The 21,279-nt window shown below is 42.0% G+C and overlaps 1 protein-coding gene across 1 annotated transcript in view; it reads right to left on the bottom strand.

Annotated features, from left to right (window-relative positions):
* The window catches only part of LINGO2 (leucine rich repeat and Ig domain containing 2), a 379,180-nt gene that overhangs the window by 40,550 nt on the left and 317,351 nt on the right, over positions 1–21,279 (bottom strand). The gene's annotated exons all lie outside the window — the stretch shown is intronic.

The following is a 21,279-nucleotide window of genomic DNA, read 5'->3' as shown; positions in this document are numbered from 1 at the left end:
TCAAATACATGTATGCATAGATCTGAACCTCCCAGAATAAAACATACATAGGAACAATATACAATCACTATTTTTGGTTGTGAACATTTACAAAATATCTTTCTAAGTTTATCTGCAAGACCTTTGCTACAGAAATATATCTCATGTAAAAGGGATGGCTGTGGGTAACTTGTGTTGTGAGCTCTGTAGCATCTGAAGAGACGAGGGTAGAAGCACCAGACTAGGTCACAGGTAGAAAACCTTTGTTCAGAGTGAAAGAGGTACATAGCAAAGTATTACTGGACCCTGGACAAGTCTTGAAACACAGTGCTCAGTATGTGTAAATAAGGGTAAGGTTAAAAGGGGTTTCTCCCCCTCTAACAAGAATATCTTGATTCCCAGTCAGGAAACACATATAAAAGCATATAGAAGAAAGCAGAAAATACTAATAGGTGAAGCTGAAACCACCCTTGTGAAAGCCCTGTAACATTTTTAAATTCTTTTTCTCTTAGTCCTTCTTTGCTAAGTGGAGTGCTATTGGGTGAATGTGTATTTGGAGGAAGAACTTCATTGTGTGAAATGTAAAGGAAGTAATCTAAATAATCAACTTTTTTTTTTTTTTTTCCCCTCACACTGAAATAATTTATCAAGCAAAATGTGGATTGTCATATAGTTATATAGTTGTTTTTTTTTTTTTGTTTTTTTTTTTTTTTTTGAGAGAACAAGTTGATAGAGGTTATGAAGGTAATCATCTTGAGTCAAATTCTGTCCTTTTCCTTTCTGTTTTTGTGATATTTGCAGCAGAAGAAGGTAAGAAGAAACAAAAATGAAATGAGGGGATGATTTTTTGATTCCTCAGTGTTCTTTTTAAGATATGTTCTATCAAGAACTATTGTCCCAGCTGTAGTTAAAATAACTACAGAGCAATTACAGTCTAATGAGGAAGAATGCTGTGATCTACTCAATATGAGTAAGAGAGAGAAGACAGTGCTCCTTTGGACTGATAATGCCACTGCATGTGCATGTGACTATCCTACAAAGCCAACAAGAAATCTAGTATGTTTGGAAGGTAAAAGCACCAGGCAGTGCTAAGCATTTTCCAGACAGAGGGAGACAGAGAGTTGCCACCTCAAAGATCTTTTCTTCAAAACTATATGGCAGATCCAGAGAATCTGTGATACAGCTAAGAAACGTCACTTTATTTTTCATCTTCCAATCCTGCTATATTTAAATCCACAAATTAGGCAAGGCAGTAAGGCTTTCAAAGGTACTTCAAAAGCACTGTGATTTCAGGACTTTTACTTGCAAGGTTGGGTTTATTGCTTAGGTGTTGATCTCACATTGACCAGCAGGGGAAAAGTGAAAAAGGGTTGTCTGGCTTTCAGGAAGTCTTCAGTTTCTAAACGTTGAATGTCCTTTTGAAACAGAATTATGGCTCATAAGCTATTTGGTGTACATCCACGCTGCCAGCTACATTGCAGCACTCAGATACTTGATCTGGCTGTAGTATGGGTAGGAGCACAGTTAAAACTAAGGACAGACAACTCAATGTTACACTGCAGCTTATTGTGAAAATTTACTGTGGTCAGATAATGATTTCCATTAATTTTCAGTGCTTATACACTGTAGCTGAAGGTCTGGACTGCCATAGGTGCAAACTGATGTCATGAAACTTGCAAATCATGGTAACCCACCCACTCTGGGTAAAGGAAGACACTGAGAGAACACAGGGGAAACATACTTTTTTTTATGTACTTACTGATGTTTTAGAGCAGTATCACTCTCTGATTAGCATTTATTTTAATGTCTAAATATAACAAACACACTGTTAAACCTGTGCATTTCTGGATGCAGCTATACTGTACAAAGCAAACCTTGTGAAGTGGCAGTGATGCTGCTGTGGTGTGCTTTGTACCTAAGACCAAGACATCCCTTCTGTGCCCTCCCTCCCAGCCTTGTAAAATATTTTTAATTTACAATGCACTCCATTGTGGGTGCATTTTTACATACCTCCCAGACATTCAGCAGTGCAGAAGCAAAACACAGAAAGGAGAAGCATCTATGGCTAGATGTCCATGTCACTTGGTGTCAAAGGTGCATCCTTATTATCCCTCTTTGTTTCTTTTAGAAATGGACCATGAAAACACCTCAATAATTAAATCATTTACTTACTGGGTGTTACAACAATTGGTAATGATGAAGACATTGCACAATCAGTGGGCTGTTCTCATTTGTTCTGCTGCTTAACATCACCACTGTGAGAACATCACTGTTTATTATGGCTCACAGGCAGTAATCATTTTACATAACATGAGTATCTTTTTTCACTCAATCGCTTTCATGCTTTAGGCTGATGAGAATAATCACCATGCAACAATTACTTGCACCTCCACAGATGATACACAACAATTCAGAACACTGGTTTTTAAATGTATATATATACATATACTTTTTGGTTGGTGGAGGTGGTGGGGGCAGTTACATGTTTTCCTCTTACACATTCCAAGGGATAAAAATAAAAATCCAGATTGTTGTCTTCATTTCCCCTCTGCTGAGAACCCTTATTAAAACCAAAAGTTTAACAGAGTCCAATATAGGACACTTTCCAGTTACCATATGAAAGAATTCAGAAAGCTAAAGACATAGATGAAGTATTTGGTAAACAGCTGTGACCTACCAACATGGACACACATGAAATAGCTAAATCCACTGGGCACTGACTTCGTCTGAAGATTTATTTATGAATATTTCACACTCTATCCACTTCAACTGTTAGCAGCTGAAATACTCCAGGAATCTTTTCAGGAAACAGGAAAAATAAACACTGTATTCTTCAATGCATACACCTTTCAAGCTGCTAATATTAGATGAACATAAATACAGAACTCATCCCCAAAGATTTGCACCCAATGTTCAATATGGCATTAAAAATGATGATATATGAGCTTGTAATTGATACCAAGAGTGGTTTTTTTTTTTTTTTTTTTTTTTTTTTTTTCTTAAACAAAGCAAGCATGCATCAGTTTGAAAAGTACTTAGTTGAAACAATGATGGTTTGAGAGTAAGTGGGTAAAATGCAGATCTTCAGGATAAGTTATCTTCATAAAGAGGCAGAACTGTCACCCTGTTTTTTTTAGAGGGTGTCCCTTGCAAGGCAGTCCTGAAGGGCAGAGGAGTCCAGGAAGGCTAACACTCCTCAAGAAGGAAATCCTAAAGGCACAGGAAGAGGCTGTCACCACATGCTGAAAGATGAGGCAGCATGCCAAAAGATCAGCCTGGCTGAACAGAGAGCTGTGGCTGAAACTTAAGAAGAAAAAGAGGGTTTGTGTCCTTTGGAAAGAGAGACAGTCCACTCAGGAGGACCACAAAGATGTCACGAGGCTGTGCAGGGAGAAAATTAGCAGGGCCAAAGCCCAGATGGGGCTCAATCTGACTTCTGCTGTTAAAGACAATAAGAAATGTTTTTTATAAATACATAAACAAGCAAAAGGGACTAAGGAAAATCTCCATCCTTTTTTGAGTGTTGGGGAAAACATAGTGACAAGAGATGAGGAAAAGGCTGAGGTGTTTGATCATGATTGCTAGCCAATTGGACATCACAGAAGGAGATCCAGAAACAACACAGAGAAGGTAATAAGTCAAGACAGACTGTTGCTAAGCAGGAACCAGTGAAAGATTGTGAAATGAAACCATAAACACAGGTGGAAATTAAACAATACATAGTCCATACAGCTTTGCAAAATGAAAAGGTGAAGCACCCTAATGTGTGAACTACTCCTTAGTGGCAATATTTTGAACATACTGAAAGACAATATCTGAGAAACTTAGCAGAAGAGTAATATGCTAGTGCTTTTTTGGTGAGAAAAAAAACCTTTAGGTAGGAGAAGAATAAGGAAATGATAGCGTTTAAGAAAAAAAAAAAAAGGAGAGGAGAGGAGAGGAGAGGAGAGGAGAGGAGAGGAGAGGAGAGGAGAGGAGAGGAGAGGAGAGGAGAGGAGAGGAGAGGAGAGGAGAGGAGAGGAGAGGAGAGGAGAGGAGAGGAGAGGAGAGGAGAGGAGAGGAGAGGAGAGGAGAGGAGAGGAGAGGAGAGGAGAGGAGAGGAGAGGAGAGGAGAGGAGAGGAGAGGAGAGGAGAGGAGAGGAGAGGAGAGGAGAGGGGAGGGGAGGGGAGGGGAGGCGAGGGGAGGCGAGGGGAGGCGAGGGGAGGGGAGGCGAGGCGAGGCAAGGCAAGGCAAGGCAAGGCAAGGCAAGGCAAGGCAAGGCAAGGCAAGGCAAGGCAAGGCAAGGCAAGGCAAGGCAAGGCAAGGCAAGGCAAGGCAAGGCAAGGCAAGGCAAGGCAAGGCAAGGAAAGGAAAGGAAAGGAAAGGAAAGGAAAGGAAAGGAAAGGAAAGGAAAGGAAAGGAAAGGAAAGGAAAGGAAAGGAAAGGAAAGGAAAGGAAAGGAAAGGAAAGGAAAGGAAAGGAGAAAGTCCAAGGGTGTCTTGAATACACAAGAACAGCTGATGACAAAAATGACAAGGAGAAAGTTATCAAATCAGGTCTGTTCTGCAGTGATGGTATTAAGACATTGATGACCAAGATAACTTGCTTATTATGAAGCATATCATAGCAACAAGAAATCACAATGAAGTGTCATCATTGCAATATAAATTTTTTGCTTAAACTAGGGCAAGGCACAGGCATATTGAAAACTAGATTTTGTAAGGCTGGAGAGTAAGGCTGTCCCTGGGCAGCTGTGTGAATGAATGGGTATTTTGCATAGAGAAGCCTTTTGCATGTGCTTAGATAGCTTAGATAGCTTAGAGGTTAGCAATGTTGGATTATATTCACAATTTAATTAGTAGTAATGGAAAATGATATATAGAGTGTAAGAAGGCCACCATGGAAATGACAGCACAGGTTTCTCTTTTAAACTAACATCATGTAAAACCACACCAGTAAAACCACTGTATTGGACTTTCGGAGGGCTGACTTTGGGCTGCTCAGGACACTAGTTGCTGGAATCCCTTGGGAGGCGGTTCTGAAGGGCAGAGGGGTCCAGGAAGGCTGGGCGCTCTTCAAGAGGCAAATCCTAATGGCGCAGGAGCGGTCTGTTCCCATGTGCCCAAAGATGAGCCAGCGGGGAGGAAGACCAGCCTGTCTCAACAGAGAATTGTGGCTTGAGCTTAGGAGAAAAAAGAGGGTTTATAATCTTTGGAAAAGTGGGCAGGCCACTAGGGAGGACTATAAGGATGTTGCGAGGCTGTGCAGGGACAAAATTAGGAAGGCCAAAGCTCATCTGGAGCTCAATCTGGCTACTGCCGTTAAAGATAACAAAAAATCTTTTTACAAATACATCAACACAAAAGGATGGAGAATCTCCATCCTTTACTGGATGCGGGGGGAAACTTAGTTACAAGAGATGAGGAAAAGGCGGAGGTGCTCGATGCCTTCTTAGCCTCAGTCTTTAGCGGCAATACCGGTTGTTCTCTGGATACCCAGAACCCTGAGCTGGTGGAAGGGGATGGGGAGCAGGATGTGGCCCTCACCATCCACGAAGAACTGGTTGGTGACCTGCTACGGCACTTGGATGTGCACAAGTCGATGGGGCCGGATGGGATCCACCCAAGGGTACTGAGAGAACTGGCGGAAGAGCTGGCCAAGCCACTATTCATCATTTATCAATAGACCTGGCTATCGGGGGAGGTCCCAGCTGACTGGCGGCTAGCAAACGTGACGCCCATCTACGAGGAGGGCCGGAGGAGAGACCCAGGAAACTATAGGCCTGTCAGTTTGACCTCAATGCCAGGGAAGCTCATGAAGCAGATTATCTTGTGTGTCATCATGCAGCACTTGCAGGGCAAGCAGGCGATCAGGTCCAGTCAGCATGGGTTTATGAAAGGGAGGTCCTGCTTGACGAACCTGATCTCCTTCTATGACAAAGTGACGTGCTGGGTGGATGAGGGAAAGGCTGTGGATGTGGTCTACCTTGACTTCAGCAAGGCTTTTGACACCGTCTCCCACAGCATTCTCCTCAAGAAACTGGCTGCTCTTGGCTTGGACTGGCGCACGCTTCGTTGGGTTAGAAACTGGCTGGATAGCCGGGCCCAAAGAGTCATGGTAAATGGAGCCAAGTCCAGCTGGAGGCCAGTCACTAGTGGCGTCCCCCAGGGCTCGGTGCTGGGGCCGGTCCTCTTTAACATCTTCATCAATGATCTGGATGAGGGCATTGAGTGCACCCTCAGTAAGTTTGCAGATGACACCAAGTTAGGTGCGTGTGTCGATCTGCTCGAGGGTAGGAAGGCTCTGCAGGAGGATCTGGATAGGCTGCACCGATGGGCTGAGGTCAACTGCATGAAGTTTAACAAGGCCAAGTGCCGGGTCCTGCACCTGGGGCGCAATAACCCCAAGCAGAGCTACAGGCTGGGAGATGAGTGGTTGGAGAGCTGCCAGGCAGAGAAGGACCTGGGAGTGATGGTGGACAGTCGGCTGAATATGAGCCAGCAGTGTGCTCAGGTGGCCAAGAAGGCCAATGGCATCTTGGCTTGCATAAGAAACAGTGTGACCAGCAGGGCTAGGGAGGTGATCGTCCCCCTGTACTCGGCTCTGGTGAGGCCGCACCTCGAGTACTGTGTTCAGTTTTGGGCCCCTCGCTACAAGAAGGACATCGAGGTGCTTGAGCGGGTCCAGAGAAGGGCGACTAAAAACCCTTTACTGAAAGGTTTTTTAGGCACTGGAACAGGCTGCCCAGGGAGGTGGTGGAGTCACCATCCCTGGAGGTCTTTAAAAGACGTTTAGATGTAGAGCTTAGTGATATGGTTTAGTGGGGACTGTTAGTGTTAGGTCAGAGGTTGGACTCGATGATCTTGAGGTCTCTTCCAACCTAGAAATTCTGTGATTCTGTGATGTACTTCTACATCAGAGCTCAGCATTTTCATTAAAAACAATCAAACAAAACCAAGCTACCAACCACCACCACCAAAAATGGAAAAGTCTTTAGCTCTTCTAATAGTGGAACTTGAAATGGTTTTATAAGGAACTGATATAATTTTATCAGAGGCAAAACAAATAGAGAAACAAACAAAAAAGCCAAGAGCACTTTTGAAAATAGCCCATTAATACTGCTTATCTCTGAAATTTTTGAAACACATCTATGTCTGCATAAATGCATGATGCCTTATGTATGATGATGCAGATAATGTGTTAAAAAAAAAAATAAAGCTTTGAAACAGAAAGCTTAATGTTACCATATTAAGAAGTACACTGGAAGAACTAATTCATTTGTTTTACTTGTAGTTTGATAATAAGCAGGTACTGCGTGGATTCTGGGAGTTTGTGACCAATGCTGAAATGTTCTGAGCAAGGATCCTTCCATTACAATTTTTGTTGGTCAGTCATCATTTATGTTTTATGCTCCTAGAGCTACATACTCTTCTTTCAAAAAACAAACAAACAAAAGAAACAAACAAAAAAAACCATATCTCTTTCATCTCCATTTTATGGGTTTTAGCACCAACACCAAAGTAAGATAAATGATTCTTTCAAGGCCCTCAAGGAAATCTTTGAGCAAAGAAATATGTATTTTCAAAATTACAGCACTTTGTGCTTATCACTGACATCTCTTCTTTATCATTAATCAAGTGCTACTCTGATCTTACAATAAGTAGTTCTTTGGTATTCTGGAGAAAAGACAAGTTTAATATCCCTAATCTTTAAAAATGGATGGCCTTTGTAAGCCCAAAACTCCTCCTTAGCTTTGCCTGGATTTAAAAATACCAAAAACATATGGTCAGTGAATTGTGATCAGTGAATCTGTCCTGAGAGACATGCATTTTTCTTCTGATTTGCTCTTCAGAGACACTCACATAGCTGAACTGAAGGATCCTTTCATGAACCAGCAGGACTTTGTAACATGGACTTTGAACTAGTAGATATTACTGCAAAAATCAAACTGTTTCTTAATATTTGACCAAAAAAAATTCTCCGGAAGGAAATAATCTCAATTAGTCATAAGGCAAGTGTTCTTAGCTCCTAAGTGAGCCAACTGGGAAAACAAAAAGTGCTTTCTCCTTTATTTATTTATTTGTGTATTTGGGCAGTACTTGCAAAGCTTTTAAGACACCTCAGATTGAGTCTTGAGACTGACAAAGTTCATTCACAAAAAGACTGCAGTGCAGCTGGAAACAGGACTTCTGACCACTGCCTGATACACATATATTTATATTGATTACACAGTACAATCATTTTCTCTTGGGCTACGTAAACTATAGCAATGTTTTCCAGTCAGCTGTTCTGAGCATATGCAGTAGTGCATGTACATTACATGCATTCATACACATTGCAATAATGTATAGCGAAAAATATCTCTACAAGCTTTTACTGACTATTGGTTACACCTGTTTGCTAATGTTTTTTATAATTATGGAGAATTATTCACAGTTGACATTGTTGTCAGCTTGGTGAAGGTATATTCATGTATCTCTTTTTTAACCAGCCATTGTATATTCAAAACTTCTAAACTGGGACTTTTTGGTCCTAGTTCTGGTTCAAACACCTCAGAATAATATGTCTGTGAACTGCAATTGCTACACAGGTATTTTAAAATACAGCACAATATCTGCTGTTTGTGATATTCCCTGAAAATTATCTTCAGTCCCTCAGAGGATAGGCAAGCAGCAGCAGACATATATCATAAGCAGAGCAGGTGTCTGCAATAAGTTTCCATCCAACAATGCAGAAGGATTATGGCCAGAGTGAATCCAGATTCTACTGGAGTTTGAGCTTTATTTGGCTGATTAAAATAATTATCTCAACCTTTTCCTGGTGTGACAGAGACACCCCAAAAAGCATTTAGCAGCAAACAAGGACAAAAAAACACACAGGGAAATTGAGAACTGCTACTGTGCCTCTGCTTATCAGATCAAGGCTCTACAGAACCTTACCAACTACTTCTTCTTAACTCTAGTAGCAAATTCATGAAAACTCACCTACGCTAAGAAATAGCTACCAGGAAAATGAGAAGATGCACTCTGTACTTTTCCCTGAAGTCTTTAGGAGCCAGAATGGGAATGAAAGAACAAATAATTCTATGTTCATCATGAATCTTAAACAATAGTCTCACCAAGTAACATGCAGCAAACATCTTCAGAATTCCAAATCATCTCTAAACACAACAATGTTCAAATACTGTATCCATATTTTTAATACCTCCTGGACCTACTGGTTTCGTACTGAAACTTGTACATTTTTACTCAACTGCTGCAAAGGGAATAAAAGTCTCTCTTAGTAATAAGCTATTACTTTTGAGAACAGTTTCCTTTAAAATTTCACAGATCTTTTTGGTGTGTTAAAAAGCACAGAATACTACATCCTATGTATCATGAGAAGTTGTTAGGAATTATTTTTTGGTGCTTCAACTGTAGAACTTCTAACATATTCTAAAGTATCTGTAAGTTTCTCCTGGAAACTTCCCCATCCTGCTTTCTCATTTATGAATTTTTGTTATCAAGCCAGATTGATTCTTTAAAGGTGAGATGAATTTCTCTATTTCCCAGCTGGATAGTATGTACATTCAGTAAATACAATTAACTTTTTTTTGTATAAAAGAAGGAAGGTAGTGTCCTGTAGCTGTAGACCAGAAATAGCAGAGATAGAAAAGCCTTCCTAGAGAAAAATTACATGCTTATTTCTTTAAGTGTTTGTATTAATCTTGTCAGTCTACTGACATGCAATTATTATTAATACAATCATTAATAGTAAGTTGTTTTTCTTCAGACAGTACTTGATATATTAATTAAAACAATGTAATGTTTCTGCCTTGCAAAAAGAACATTATCATGTGACAGACATTTTTACTTTTTATCAGAATTGCTTCTTTTCATGTTAGTCTGCAGAGCATAGAAATTTTTTAATGAGCTCTGACATCTAGCCACATGATTATATATTTGGAAAAAACACTTCTGAAGTTTGAAGATGGCGATACATGCAATATTATATATGCATGTGTATATGCATACACATATATGCAAGACCTGCACAACCTAATAAAAAAGAGATATAAAATAAAAGACAGATGCTTCCAGGATTCTGCATGGAGCTCGGGGCCCCACAAGCAAGCTGCTGAAGTGCTCTAAAAAGCAGACAGTAGAAAAAGCTAGGAGATAACAATGGATAGTTTAAAAAAAATCTTAAGATATTTCTCAAGGTATTTCTTAAGTAATTGCCCAATTTTTGCTCTTTGATACCATCTAACAGATTGAAGCAGTTACCTGGAAATTGCCTCCTAGCTAGAAAAAGGCAAAGGACACATCTGGAGAAGACATGTGTGTGCTTTTTTAAAAGGGCATAGGCAGGATTTCATGTCATTGGGGGGTAAAGAGAACTGGTTGCAATTTTTTTAATATATTTTTTTTCTAAAGTATCTTTCCAAAAGTATCTTGTACAGTACAAGGCACTTTTTTCCCTTTCTATTGCAGTGTGTTCAAACTAACCTCTTGCTTTAACAAGCACTAGCTTTTTGATGTTTGTATGGTGTGTGTTACTAGAATGAACGCCTTTCCCAGGAACTATTACAGTGTACACACTCTTCTCCCTCTATGCTCTCCCTACAACTCCTCTCAGTCTCCACTGTCAGTGCTGACAAACCAAAGGATGCTCTCTGCAATTACCACACCTTCAGGAAACAATGGCTCTCATCCTCTCCCTCTCTCCTTCTCCTTGGCAGAATCAGCAATTACACAGTGAGCTACTTTCAATAAAATGGCTCTAATTAAAGAGATATAATTGTCCATCATTTCAATACATGCAGCTTGTACTGGGTCTGGCTGGGATGAAGTTAACTTTCCCCACAGCAGCCCATGCAGTGCTGTGCTCTACAGTTGCAGTTGGAACAGCACTGGTATCACACCAGTGTTGTGTCTGCTGCAGAGAAGTGCTGGACCAGCATCAGGACTCTCTCCAAAGCCCCCCCAAAGCCAGTAGGCCGAGGGTGGACAAGAGCTGGGGAGGAGACATCACCAGGGCAGCTAACCTGAACCAACCGAAGGCATATTCCATGGAACATGGTATCACACTTAGCAATAAAAGGTGGGAAAGAGGAAGGAGAAGGAGGGCTCTTGTCATGAAGATATCTGTCCTCCTGAACAACTGTTACGTGTGTTGAGGCCCTGCTTCCCAGGATATGGCCGAACATTGCTTATTGATGGGAGGTTGAGAATAATTGTTTTCTCTCTCTCTGTGTTTCCATGTAGCCTTTGACTGATTTTCTCTTTCTTTTCCCTTCAGTTAAATTATCCTTATCTCAAGCCACAAGCCTTACTTTTTGGAAGGCTTGTGGGTTGAGTATTTTCTCCCATCAGCTCCCTTTGAGGAGGTGGAGCAAGGAAGTGGTTGTGTGGAGCTCAGCTGCCCAGCAGTGTGAAACCACCATGGGTTAGCTCATCACATGGCTCAGCAGCACAATGAAAAAAAGAAAAGAAGAAGAAAAAAAGTATGTTTGTGTAGGTCTTTGGGGCTGTGTGCGGTTTTGGCCCAGAAGTTTCTATAAAAATATTCTCCCCATTGAGAAACACAATCCCTCTCCCCATTGAGATTTCAGAGCTCATATGGGCAGCTGTCAGACTACCTTACCACTGGGAAGTCCTTCTTCACCAACCAGAGTGATCACATTGTCCCACACTGATGTCTTCTCCACCAAACAAATATTTGACTCATAGCACATATCCAGGGTACAGAAAGCTTCTGGGATTTGGCATTTGGCATATGGAGAATGAATAGCCAAATCCCAAATATGCCTCGTAATGTCAATGAGTGCAATCATGTACTGGTTTGCAAATACATAAGCCACAGTAGCATGCACACGCGTAAGGACTTTTGTAAATAGGAGCATTTACTGAACTCAACAAGATGGCATGATTGGAAATTTCACAGCTTCCTGCTATCTGTAATGAAGTGTAGCATTACGTGTATAATCTAAGAGAAGCTTGTGAAATGTATCAGAGAACATAAAAGGATGGGGGAGGGAGGATATACTCAGCTTATTACACAATAGTGTCGGCTGAGAAAAAAAAAAAAGAAAAAAAGATGTACTAGAAAAATGTACTGGGAAATCAGTGCTCATTATTATTTCATTTCCTTTTGAAGTTATCTTTTCATGCAGAGTATCAGAGACCTGCACAACTAGTAAAACCTGCCTTTCAGAATCTCATTATTGTATAAGAAAATAGACAGATTTTAATTCCTAGTGAGATAGAACTTTGGGGGTTGTGGTTTTTAGAGCTTATTTTTCCACGGACCTCTTGAATAATAAGAGGGGGAATATATTTTCCTGTTTGTTTTCATGCATTTTCACCTCCTGAACTTTTTAAATCTACCTATAAAGTGTGGAAAGAAATAACCCTAGTTTGATGATACTGGAGGAGTCTAGGAATAATTTGCTGGTCATTAGGAAAACTTTCCACAAAGATCAAGTGACAGCACTGGAAATCCAAAGGGGAAGGCATGTAATATCAGTGTTGAACTCTAAGCCAAAGAATCGGCTTTACCAAACTAACACAGCTCCTGCAGATGGGGTCTGATCTCATCAAAGATAATCTGCCCTCCTGCTTTGCAGCCTGCGGAACCCCTGTGATGATCCATATGCTGCTGCTGTTCCTCCAGGAGGTTGTTTCCAGTGTCTGTAAGCAGATCTGGGGCAGAGGCTTAACCTCTATTCACTTTTCATATGGCTGCCCCCACCACAGAGTGGAGTTTATAACCTGCTCTCTCTTGATGACTTTTGTCTGACCCCCTAATAAAGGCTAAATTTCATGCCTATCAGGATTATTGTTATTACTATATGCTGATTCACTCTACTAGACCACTTCCTTTCTTATTTACCATCAGTGCTCCATTTTTCTTTTTTTCTGGGAATCAATAGCAAGACAAAATTACTGCTACAACTGAGGAAAATTCAGTACATACCAACTATGATGGATAACAGTGGCCAGTTAGGTCCTGTGTGGCTACAGGTAGGATTCACTTTTGATTAATGTGTCTCTAGAATGAAATGAAATGTGAAGAAATATCCCCGGCAATGAGACTGGGTAGTGCAAAGGACAGTGATGCTAACAGATATTATTGGTTATGTGATAACCTGAGGACAATTCAGATCTTAGCCACTTCTCAGCTGCACTCTGCAGTCATTGACACTTTTACATGTCACATGCATGGAAAATAGTGAGCGCTGGTGACCAAATAAAAGGTGATTTTGGTCTCAGTTCTGTGTCACACCAGGACTAAATTCTACATGATCAGACCAAATTCAGTTGAAAGGAACAGAGGCCAGTGAGAGTTAAAATTGGAGAGGAGCTCTAGTGAAGCCCTCTATATATCCCATAAATATACCACAGCCACAGCTCTACATGCTAGGTGCAGATGGTTAGCAGATAGCCAGAACTTCTTTCCTGATTTGTGCCTATACCTGTCTCACTCCTTCAAGTTTCTGCTTCTTTTTTGGGACCTCATATAGAGTACCTAATCTACAGAGCTTCCTCTGGGGAGATACTACCACAGCTGCTATTAAAGTCTGGTTTCAGATATGGTCCTCCTCAGCCATAGGATCAGACAGTCACTGCAGTTTGTTTTTAACAGATATATATAAATTTGTTATGTATTATAATATATATATATATTTCCCAGTCAGAGTGGACAGAATCTCAGAACACCTCAGCTTCAGTCCCAATCTGATTTTTGAATGTTTGTACTGGGCAGTCTGGTATCGTTTGTAAGATGGTAGCAACAGCAGCATTACCAGTTCTTTGATGCTTCGATGTCTAGATGTTGGATACACAGAGATCCCTTTGTCTCAAGCAGAAAGTCTTCTGTTCGTGTCTTATCAATATACCCAGGAAATTGATATTCTGAACTCAAATAACATAGACTTTTCATGATCACAGAATCACAGAATTTTTAGGTTGGAAGAGACCTCAAGATCATCGAGTCCAACCTCTGACATAACGCTAACAGTCCCCACTAAATCATACCACTAAGCTCTACATCTAAACGTCTTTTAAAGACCTCCAGGGATGGTGACTCCACCACCTCCCTGGGCAGCCTGTTCCAATATCTGCAACCTTTCGGTAAAGAAGTTCTTCCTAACATCCAACCTAAAACTCCCCTGGTGCAACTTAAGCCCATTCCCCCTCATTCTGTCACCAGGCACGTGGGAGAACAGAACAACCCCCACCTCACTACAGCCTCCTTTAAGGTATCTGTAGAGAGCAATAAGGTCGCCCCTGAGCCACCTTTTCTCCAGGCTGAACAAGCCCAGCTCCCTCAGCAGCTCCTCGTAGGACTTGTTCTCCAGGCCCCTCAACAGCTTCATCGCCCTTCTCTGGACCCGCTCAAGCACCTCGATGTCCTTCTTGTAGCGAGGGGCCCAAAACTGAACACAGTACTCGAGGTGCGGCCTCACCAGAGCCGAGTACAGGGGGACGATCACCTCCCTAGCCCTGCTGGTCACACTGTTTCTTATGCAAGCCAAGATGCCATTGGCCTTCTTGGCCACCTGAGCACACTGCTGGCTCATATTCAGCCGACTGTCCACCATCACTCCCAGGTCCTTCTCTGCCTGGCAGCTCTCCAACCACTCATCTCCCAGCCTGTAGCTCTGCTTGGGGTTATTGCGCCCCAGGTGCAGGACCCGGCACTTGGCCTTGTTAAACTTTATGCAGTTGACCTCAGCCCATCGGTGCAGCCTATCCAGATCCTCCTGCAGAGCCTTCCTACCCTCGAGCAGATCGACACACGCACCTAACTTGGTGTCATCTGCGAACTTACTGAGGGTGCACTCAATGCCCTCATCCAGATCATTGATGAAGATGTTAAAGAGGACCGGCCCCAGCACCGAGCCCTGGGGGACGCCACTAGTGACTGGCCTCCAGCTGGACTTGGCTCCATTTACCACGACTCTTTGGGCCCGGCTATCCAGCCAGTTTCTAACCCAACGAAGCGTGCGCCAGTCCAAGCCAAGAGCAGCCAGTTTCTTGAGGAGAATGCTGTGGGAGACGGTGTCAAAAGCCTTGCTGAAGTCAAGGTAGACCACATCCACAGCCTTTCCCTCATCCACCCAGCACGTCACTTTGTCATAGAAGGAGATCAGGTTCGTCAAGCAGGACCTCCCTTTCATAAACCCATGCTGACTGGACCTGATCGCCTGCTTGCCCTGCAAGTGCTGCATGATGACACACAAGATAATCTGCTTCATGAGCTTCCCTGGCATTGAGGTCAAACTGACAGGCCTATAGTTTCCTGGGTCTCTCCTCCGGCCCTCCTCGTAGATGGGCGTCACGTTTGCTAGCCGCCAGTCAGCTGGGACCTCCCCCGATAGCCAGGTCTATTGATAAATGATGAATAGTGGCTTGGCCAGCTCTTCCGCCAGTTCTCTCAGTACCCTTGGGTGGATCCCATCTGGCCCCATCGACTTGTGCACATCCAAGTGCCGTAGCAGGTCACCAACCAGTTCTTCGTGGATGGTGAGGGCCACATCCTGCTCCCCATCCCCTTCCACCAGCTCAGGGTTCTGGGTATCCAGAGAACAACCGGTATTGCCGCTAAAGACTGAGGCTAAGAAGGCATCGAGCACCTCCGCCTTTTCCTCATCTCTTGTAACTAAGTTTCCCCCCGCATCCAGTAAAGGATGGAGATTCTCCATCCTTTTGTGTTGATGTATTTGTAAAAAGATTTTTTGTTATCTTTAACGGCAGTAGCCAGATTGAGCTCCAGATGAGCTTTGGCCTTCCTAATTTTGTCCCTGCACAGCCTCGCAACATCCTTATAGTCCTCCCTAGTGGCCTGCCCACTTTTCCAAAGATTATAAACCCTCTTTTTTCTCCTAAGCTCAAGCCACAATTCTCTGTTGAGACAGGCTGGTCTTCTTCCCCGCCAGCTCATCTTAGGGCATGTGGGGACAGACTGTTCCTGCGCCATTAGGATTTGCCTCTTGAAGAGCGCCCAGCCTTCCTGGACCCCTCTGCCCTTCAGAACCACCTCCCAAGGGAATCTACCAACCAGTGTCCTTAGCATCATGAAGTCAGCCCTCCAGAAGTCCAATACAGCGGTTTTACTGGTCCCCTTCCTGGCCTTGCCAAGAATAGAGAACTCCACCATTTCATGGTCACTCTGCCCAAGACAGCTCCCGACAATCACATCCCCCACCAGTTCTTCTCTGTTTGTGAACAGAAGGTCTAGTGGGGCACCACCCCTGGTAGGTTCACTAATCAGCTGCGTCAGGAAGCTATCTTCCACGTTCTCCAGAAACCTCCTAGACTGCTTTCTCTGGGCTGTGTTGTGCTTCCAGGATATGTCAGGGAAGTTGAAGTCCCCCATGAGAACAAGTGCTGAAGATTTTGCAACTTCTGTCAGTTGCCTGTAGAACTCCTCATCCGTCTCCTCATCCTGGTTCAGCGGTCTATAGCAGACCCCGACCAGGACACTAGCCTTGTTGTCCCTGCCGATCCTAACCAAAGGGACTCAACCTTGTCATTCCCAGCCTCGAGTTCTACAGCATTGAAAGACTCTAGAGAGGCACACCACCACCCCTTCTGTGCTGCCTGTCCCTTCTGCAGAGCTTATAGCCAGTCATTGCAGCACTCCAGTCATGAGAGTAGTCCCACCACGTCTCCGTGATGGCAACCAAGTCGTAGCCTGCCTGCTGCACGATGGCTTCCAGCTCCTCTTGTTTGTTACCCATGCTGTGTGCATTGGTGTAGATGCACTTCATCTGGGCCATTACCTTATCCCCCAACCTTGCTATTGTTCCCCCTGGCACAGCTCCAACAATCCTTGCTTCAGCCCCATCCCCCTTCTTACCTAGTTTATAGCCCCCTCAATGAGCCCTGCCAGCTCCTGGCCCAGGATCCTTTTTCCCCTAAAAGATAGGGACCTGTCTGCGGCCATCAGACCGGGTGCCGAGTAAAGTGCCCCATGGTCAAAAAAGATTTCTGCATTGGCACCAGCCCCTGAGCCACGTGTTTAACAGGTGGGCTTTCCGTGTCCTCAATGATGATGACAGAATATACATTGAAGCAATAAGATTTATTCACAGTTTTGTATAGTTCCTTACATCTGGACAAGAACAGAAGAAGTCAAACCCTAAATCTTCAACCCAGTCTTTCTGAGTTGAGAAGGTAGGGGGTCATCACCAACTTAATACTGAAAGTATGTCTTCTGAATAATAAAGAAGAACTAAACTATCTCCAGAAACCTGTGTAACTATTCAAACTTGTAGGCAATTCAGGCACAGTACTGCTTCTTTATTTTTCTCATAAAAAAATCAACCATGTTCTTAAACTGCAATTCCTTTTGTCATCTTTCCCTCCAAGGTATTGTACCTTATATACTGAAAATAGTGAAATGCATTTTACCCACTTTAAAATTTCAAGAATATGATCATTAAAATCAGGCGTCTCTAAGCACTAATGTTTTGGTTAATTGAACCTTTCTGACATGTAGTCCCCCAGGTCTCATGTGCTAAAAGTTCAGTAAAATTCACCATGCAGTGAATACATTATTCCTTAAAAACATCAGGACAAAAACAAAGACACTATTGTTCTGAGCTTCCTGTCATGTTTCATTTAATAATAATTTTCCCATTCATGCTTCTGTGATGCCAGGCTGCTTCAAAAATAATTTGTTTCAACTCTGAGATACTCTTACCATATGTAAGGTACCTTTCTTGGTAGGGCGAATAACTTGCTCTGCAGTTCTTTAAAAGTTCTTTTGATTTCTAAGATAATGTAGGCATAAGCCCTCCACAAAGAAGTTTATAGGCACATAGAAGCCTACTTTCTATTCAGTTTTCCATAAAAATCAAACCCAGCATAGGACATTTGGAAAGAGAAATATTTACCATCAATTTAACATCCAAACCCTTATTTAATTTAGAAGAAAAGAAGATTGTGAAGAAAACCATTTTCTGAATGAACATACAAGATTTAAGGTTGCCAAAGAACTTCCTTCTTGTTACGCATATGTTATGACAGTCTTAAAATGTATAATACTTTTCCCACCAAGAACTTTGACCACTCAGTAAACAAACAGAAAATACTTCAAGAGGATCTGTTCCATGTTTTGCTTTGAATTTAACCCTTTGGAGAATGTAAACGTCCCTGTAGACCTTCCTGTTACAGAGCAGCTATGGAAGGATACACCATAAATAATTTGTCCTGGTTTGGTGCTGCAAATTAACTCAAAATTAGTGGTTTTTGTTTGTTTGTTTGTTTGTTTGTTTTTAAACTACCTTAACTATTGCAAAGTGAATATTTCTAACAGACCTGAGAGGAGAAAAAGTATATTGTTCATTTTTTTTACCAGTGGAAAAACAGAGAGATTTCAGTTCAAGGCAAATGCAAAAAATATATGTTATGTACCTGTGGACTTTAATGCAGATCTTATGTTTCACAGTTCTGTGTCAGGTATGAGTCTGAAAATTTGGGAGCTCTGAATAGCAAATCAGAAAACGTCTTTGTAAAACTTCTCTGAGTTTCTTAATTTAGATTTTTCCAAGATGAATTACTGTTATCAAATCCAGAAAGTTTTCATGATTCATTTATCATTTCCAAGAATTTAAGATGTCATGTTTTTTCTCTACATCGTCATAATTTCTTTAAACCAGCAAACAACATCTGAGAAGTTCAGCCTCCGCACTCTCTCACATGAGGTCTGTACTTCTGTTCTTCTGGACAGTTGTGTGAATAATTTGAAGTAACCTCCTGATAAGTCTTCTGAGAGAGCTCAGAAAGAAAGAGGAAGAAACTGCTGGCATTTCTCAGGGACACCTGGTTACTGAACTTTGACTTTGGCTGTAGTTTTTCATATTCCTACAGTACTTTGTTTTCTTCCCTCATGCATCCCCTAAATACTTGAATTGCAAATAATGATGTTAAAGAGATGAGAAAACTATTTTTTTTCTCTCTCTTCTAAAGCAGGTATGTAAAAACATACAGGTTTAGAATTAAAAATTCATTTACCCTTTGGCAACCATTCTAGGGAGAAAAGGGGTCCCACCACTATAACCAAGGACAGGGTTTGGCTCAAATTCCATATTCTAAAGAAAAAACAATCTTTTTACAATTACATTTTTTGAGAAACAAGGAAACCTGCCGAGGTTTTCAATGGGATACATATTTCCCAGTTGAAATTCAGTTCTTTTTGGAGAATCACAGTGGACATCTTTATGGAAACAAGCAGGTACCAAACACAGAAAATGATAGAAAATTTTGTAGGCAGGCAGGAGGGCCTGTCTAGAGTACCAAGCAATGCTAGTGCAAAATATAAGGATTATGTCCTGTCTTTTTGCAGTATTGCAAGCTCTCCAGATGAAGTTAACTAAGATCAGAGGAGTTGCCTCAGTTTTCTGAATCAGAACAAGGAACACAAGTAGCCATGAAAATAGGCAGATGGGAGAGATCCCTCTCTCCAAGCCTGCTTCTCCATCTACCTGTCAGGTGGGCGAGGACTAGGTGGGTAAAATGGGGCTGAATAAATATAATTGAAAATTCTCAAGCTCACCTGGTAGACTGCTTCTCCAGTTTTCTATGGTATATAGAATTCCTACACTGCAGCAAACTGCAGTAAATGAAGAGAGACTCTGCAACACGCTCTGAAATTACAGATTTTGCAGGTCCTTGGACATTTCAATTTTGTCCACTGACATTTCGATTGTAAAAACAGAACAAGCTTAAAAATGGTGTGTGTGTATGTGTGTGTGTGTGTGTAGGAGGAAGAGAACAACTTTAATCAATAATTTTTAAAAGCTGGAAAAGAACAGAGCATTTTGAATGATAACAAGTGCACTTTGCTACTGCAGGGAGGAATGACATGAGCAGTGACTTTCCTTCTGAGGTCATGAGCAGGGCTAGTAAAGGGCATGCTCACTGGTCAGGAAACAGTAGCAAATTGACTGCCTGACACTGCTGGAACCACTGCTCCTCTGCTCTGTGTGGGGCCTGCAGAAAGGACCTGGAAGCTGGCAGAGCATGAGCCCTGCTTGCTGGCACAGTTCCTAAGGCTCGTTTCTCCAAGCCCTGGAAGTCCCTTCCCCTACCTTCCACCCCGGACACAGCTTCAGGATTTCTGGACTCCAAAGACTGATTTGAGGGAGACCTTGGCTGGCCTTCTGCCTGCTCCCTCTCTGAAAGGAAGTGAAATATTATTACAATGCAAACGAAACTCCTGCAGGAAGGAAGTCAGCACAACGTGACTATGAAATGGAAGGGCTACTTCAAGATAACTGTACAAGTGAGTTTTTGTTACACTCCAATGAGTCTGTATCCTTGAGATGACACAGTGGCACGTTACTGTCAGTGCAAAACTGCACTAATCTAGCCTTGAAATAAGAGATATACATTCACGGGCAGATCTAAGTCTGTCCCAGTGAGCCTGACAATACTGCCTCAACAATAATGCCACGTTCAAGTCACAGACTGAAGCAACTTTGAAAAACAAACAAACAACCTCCCCCCAAAAGAAAACAGATGAAAAACCCACAGAACCCAGGCTCTTCAGGTTGGAGGCACCTATAGCATCCACTTGCCGTATCCATTCTCACAAAGCAACACCTGCCAGTTCTGTGCTGAAGAAATGTGGTATGATGAAATGGCTTATATTGAGATTAAAAAACAGCTTTTGATTCAGCACTTTCTGTTAGATCTCTGAGGAGGTCACCATCCCACCACTCTGCTTCAACACTCCAGCAGTTTTTACCTATAAACCTCTAGGTGTACCAAACAAATTTCAAGAGCAAGTTCCTTGAAGAGGTTACCTGTTTTTATATGTGTGACACACTGTGTGGTACAGAAAACAACTAATTTTCATTGGGAATGGGACATGATGACAGATTACAAATAATACTACTTTCATGAATAAGTTATTGTTAATCATTGAAAGATTAACACTGTGTCCTATGTGGAGAAATGTACTGTGGAGTATCCAGACTTTCTCATCGATTACCTGTAGAGGGAAAAATTTTATGACTTTTGAGGTTTCATAAACATTAGAGATCTCCAAGCACAGGTTTTCCACATAATTCAGACATGTGGGGTGCTATTCAAAAAAGTGTGGTCTTATTTAAATCTGCTGTTTATTTTCATGTATAAGAGAACAACTTACCAGACACAAAACCTATACCTATAAAGATCAGCCTGATACAGGTTGATTGTGCTATTTCTGAACATGTATACAATATTTCGTATTTGTCAATTGATGTTGTTTCCCATGCTCTTCTTACTGTGCATAACATTTTAATAGGGACCAGGTTCTCGTGCTTATCTCATATTTTTCTTTAG

This window comes from Anas platyrhynchos, chromosome Z (genome assembly GCF_047663525.1).
Source record: "Anas platyrhynchos isolate ZD024472 breed Pekin duck chromosome Z, IASCAAS_PekinDuck_T2T, whole genome shotgun sequence".
In the NCBI taxonomy this organism is placed as follows: Eukaryota; Metazoa; Chordata; class Aves; order Anseriformes; family Anatidae; genus Anas; species Anas platyrhynchos.
This window is presented reverse-complemented; position numbering and strand designations above follow the sequence as displayed.